Genomic DNA, 4,943 nt, shown 5'->3' with positions numbered 1-4,943 from the left:
CCTGACTCCATTCTTCTCCAGCAGGCCTGACTGTCTGCCTGTGCAGAGTATTGCTATGGATCTTTGCTGCTGCTGCTCTGTGTGTCAACTGTAACGTTACTGGTGTTGCTACTATAGGGACCTGGCTCTTCCCTTTTATGCTGGGGCTAGGTCCTGCAGGTCAAAGGGTTACTCATGCCAGTTGGTCCATACCAAGTCATAGACTGCCACATAGGATGGATCAGGCAACTCTGGAGGATTTTTAATGATCATGCAATGGCTTAAGTTCTCCTTCCCATCAGTGATCATCTTCTCCAGTGCAAACAATTTCTCTTGCTTTCTATGGTACCCTCACTGAGGGATTTAAGAGTTACTAACATCTTGAATTTCACAGTTTATGGCAACAGTGAAATATTTAAAATGATACAGTACCCCTGTCCTTACCATTCCTCAGGAAAAAATGGCTGCGGAGTAATTGGGAAATTTGTCCACATCCCCCATCCTAGAAATATCTCAGGGCTTTAAGGGAAAATTGAGCACTGTCCCTTTAAGCTCCTCTTCCAATGACCTGGACCTAAGTCTAGCAATGAAATTCCTGTGTCATAATTCCATTTAGCCTCTCAAATGCCAAATTAAACAAACAAAAAACAAAAGCAAAAATCAAATGGTTTCTTCACAAAAATTTTAGACAATCCTAAAATTCCAGGCATCTAACTTTGTTTGCTTTCGTTGCTAGAGCCTACATCCTTTTCAGTTCCTCAACTATTTGACTATTTCAGTATATAATTACGGGGCAGTTAGATGGCCCAGTGGATAGAGCTTTGGGCCTGGAGTCAGAAAGGCCTGCATTCAAGTTTGGTCTCAGACACTTAGTAGCTGTGTGACCTTCAGGAAGTCATTTAACCTTGTTTGCTTCAGTTTCCTCATCTGTAAAGTGATCTGGAGAAGGAAATGGTAAACCACTCCAGTATCTTTGCCAAGAAAATCATGAATGGGGTCATGATTGAAAAATGATTGGATGACAACAAAAATACACAGCTACAGGACTGAGGACTCCTTGTTCAGCTGCACTGTCACTTTCAAAAAGACATTAAAAACAAACTATTTCTTCTCCCATTCATACACAAATATGAATGAATATCTGTTGCTGTTTGTCCTTCATTCTGGAAGAAGATCATAACATCAGGGAGGTGACGCCATGACATTCACATGAATTGGATTTAAGTGAGGGAGGGCTATGAAAAGACACCAGTCTCACTTTCTTCTCCAGAGCCATCTGCACACAGCGGCCAGATATAGATAAGAACAACTGGGGATGGCCCAGGATACAGTGGAGGACCTTGGCCTTTTCAAGCTAAGGTCTTTAACAAGTCTCAGTTTGACTTAGGCAACATCTATTCAGTGATCAAAACTTATTAAGAAATGAGGCAGAGAATGGTACCTTTACCTAATTAAAAAATAAATCTTATTTGGGGCATTGAGTAGGGGAATAGACTTAGGGTTTCTAGCTAAAATAGAGACAATTGATATTTATATGCATCCCAAGCCAATCAGGGCCCCAACAATGACCCAGTAGGGCTTGCCTGGGAACTATTGTCAGCCAATCAATGAGAGTTAAAGAATTTGCATTCTGGGCCATCTCCAGTTGTTTTAATTTATATCTGGTCACTAGATCCAGATGGCTCTGGAGGAGAATGTGAGCCTGGTAACTTCACAGCCCTCCCTCACTTAAACCCAATTCACTTGCATGTCATGGCATCACCTCCCTGATGTCATTGTCATCTTCAAAAATGAGGGACAAATAACAACCTTTATAAGCAGAAAAGGAGCTGCCCATTGGGGCACAAACTAGAACTGCCCAGTTAGGCAACCAGGCTTTCTTCCTTCCTTCTTTTCTTCCCTCCCTCCCCCCTTCTCTCTCTCTCTCTCTCTCTCTCTCTCTCTCTCTCTCTCTCTCTCTCTCTCTCTTTCACCAATGAGGGTGCTCTGCCCAAAGGGAATGTAAATTTTATTTTAATGTCTGAAACTTTTTTCAAACTCCAAATCACTCTGGCTATCATTGATGAATGTCTGAAAGCTAGGAGGAGTCTTCTTTCAGTAAGCTTCCCCTAAAGCAATTAGGTATTAAAAAACATTAGGGATGTAATGAGAGAGCAAAATTTCTGAAATTTTCTTGTTACAGTGAGGGCAAATCTCTCTCTTTTTTTTTTTAAGGCAATTGGAGTTAAGTGACTTGCCCAGGGTCACACAGCTAGGGCAAATCTCTTTCAATTGCCAGAAATTCAATCGCTTGAATTAGGCTGAAAGGCCCCTGGACAGCGGAACTGATGGGTCCAAAATACGTTTCACAGGACTAGAGTCAGGAAGACTTTGGTTCAGATCTGGCCTTGGACACTTACTAGCTATGTGATCTTAGTCAAGTCACTTTACCTCAGCTTCCTTATCCTTATCCTAAAATGGGGCTAATACTAGCACCTACTTCCCAGGGTTGTTGTGAGGACCAAATGAATGCTTATCACATCCTAAGCATTATATAGATGTTAGTTTGTCATTGTTGTTGTTATCACCTTACAGAACAAGTTCTAAGAATATAAACTATTTACATTTGTTTCTCTTTGATAAATTGCTAGCAGTTTGCTCTCTTATTTCCCAGGGTTAGGGGGCCCTCATCAGTAAGCAACCATCATGTCTGGAGACATCACCAAAGACACCCTCAGGAGCATGAAGGCCAATCTAGGCTCACCATGCTTTACACTACTCATCCCCCACTTCAGTTAGATCATTTTTTTTTCTCAGTCCTGTAGAACTGTACCAGTTACTCTGGGCTAGACCTCACTCAGGCCAGTTCCCAGTAATGCACCATTCATAAATCAATATTCATCTTCATAGCAAGAGAAGGATATTTTAAAAGGATAGATACCTAAGGTTGATTCAACTGAGTTCAACTCTCTTGACTGAGTTGTCCATTGTTTGGTACAAGTTAACAATCAAAGAGCTTCTAGAGCAAGTTGTGGGTGCTTTGTACTCAGCCGACAGGAAGCGATGTCAACAGCATGAGTCTTCACTCGGCTGGCTGAGGTTACCAAGGCTTGAAAATAGTTTTAATACCTTTTAAAGAAAAACTATCCTGACTTGCCTGGGGAAAAGGGTTAGGATATTGCACCTACCATGCCAAGATAACAGAAAATAATAAAATAAAACCTACTTGTCTTTAATAAATTTAAATCTGTAAGCAGGGTTATTGTGAGGACCAAATGAGTGCTTATTGCATACTAAGCATGAAACTTCTAGGTAGAGTTGATAAAGGATCTAATGGCCGGCAATCAAACTTTGGAGGTAAATGGGGCTTCCCCTTCCCCCCCCCACGAACTTATCCTAAGGGACCTTGTACTTTTCTTTCCCTCACAGACTGTACCTAGAGGTGGTGGAAGAGAAAGTTTGTCATGTAGGAAGGAAGGAAAGAAAGGGGGAGGGGGGAGAGACAGAAGTCTTATGAGTGTCTTGGTGGTTGTGGTCAACTCTTCAATTTAGGAGAATGCCTTTCCTAGACCAGCTGAGATCTATATCATCAAAACAGGCTCAAAGAAGATCTTTACCCCACTCCAACACTCTAAAATATTAGGAACAAGTGGGTTTCCCCCAAATGCCACAGAAATGACTGAGGGACTTCATCTCTCACCTGAAATCCCTTCCCTACCAACACTTATGAGAGGACCTGGGGCCCTCACCAGTCATAGCACGCTGACTGTCGGTAGGAGGAATCCTCAGTGCCCTGTACATCCAGGCGAGGGGGTCCCTCCGCACTTCTACTCCCACCGACCCCTGTTGTCTCACGCCGAGGAAATTCCAAGGGGCTCTGTGGGCAGTATCGGGATGTCTCCTCCACTCACTGTCAAATGCTTCAGCATCACTCTCGTCTGCATTGTTGTAGTCCTGCCTTTCTTGCTGATCTCCAGCTGGGTGATTTCTGCAACTCCGGAAGATGCATGCCCTGTCTCAGACACCTGCACTAGCCCTCTGTCAGAGTCCTTCACTGTTCTCCTGGTCTCCTGGATCCCACCTGGTGCTGAGCGCATCTCAGATGTTTCTTGGCAGACTTTGGGAGCGCCATGTCCCAGTGACAATGGAGGATGAAAAGGTTTGACAGTTGGCTCCAGCTGTCATGTGCTCCAAGTTCCTGATCACATCATTTATCATCCCAAACCTGTCAGTGAAGCCACCCGTCATTCCCAGGGTCCCAAAGGGTGAGACAGCTCCAGCCTGTGTCCTTTGACTAGCAGTTCGAGCCCCTGGTATGCTCCCATCTATGATGCTAAGGAAAGGGTTATAACCAAAGCCTCCGGACAACTTCCGAATCGTATGTTGTTGATGAATAGAAAAAAGAGTCCATGAGGAACATGGGATCCTCACGCTGTTTGTCCCTCATGAGCCAGAACATCCTGCTCTCAGCTTCCAGCAGCTCTGAACCCCCCTGATCCAGGGTGCTGAAGGGCCTGAGGATCAGGCGCCCATCCCATCGCAGTCCCGACTGGGTGCTCCGCTGGGCCTGGGGCTCACTGAGGCAGGTGGCGAGGCCGAAAGATCCTTCAGTCCTTCCCTTCTCCTCCCTTTTCTCCTGCTGCTTCTGTGGTTGCTCCTGCTACCCCCAAGCACAGCCAGGCTCAGCCACTCTCTGTAAACATTTATTAAGCACTTGCTATGCACCAGGCAGGGGACAACTAGGTGGCATAATGGATAGAGCACTGGGCCTGGAATAAGGAAGATTCATCTTCACGAGTTCAAATCTGGCCTCAGACACTTGCTGTATAACCCTGAGAAAGTCACTTAACCCTGTTTGCCTCAGTTCCTCATCTGTAAAATGAGATGGAGAAGGAAATGTCAAACCACTCTAGTGTCCGAGAAAACCTCGAAATAAGTCCAATAATATTGAAATGACACAATGTCAAAAAAAAAAATTGGCCACG

The 4,943-nt window shown here is 44.4% G+C and overlaps 1 pseudogene; it reads right to left on the bottom strand.

The window, feature by feature from the left end:
• Window positions 1-3,703: 3,703 nt before the first annotated feature.
• LOC110196762 (myeloid leukemia factor 2 pseudogene) lies at window positions 3,704-4,417 on the bottom strand (annotated as a pseudogene).
• Between the last annotated feature and the right edge of the window lie 526 nt (window positions 4,418-4,943).

Source organism: Phascolarctos cinereus, unplaced genomic scaffold (genome assembly GCF_003287225.1).
Source record: "Phascolarctos cinereus isolate Bilbo 61053 unplaced genomic scaffold, phaCin_HiC Scaffold_7;HRSCAF=346, whole genome shotgun sequence".
In the NCBI taxonomy this organism is placed as follows: Eukaryota; Metazoa; Chordata; class Mammalia; order Diprotodontia; family Phascolarctidae; genus Phascolarctos; species Phascolarctos cinereus.
Note: the sequence above shows the minus strand (reverse complement) of the source record. Positions and strands in the feature narration are given on the sequence as shown.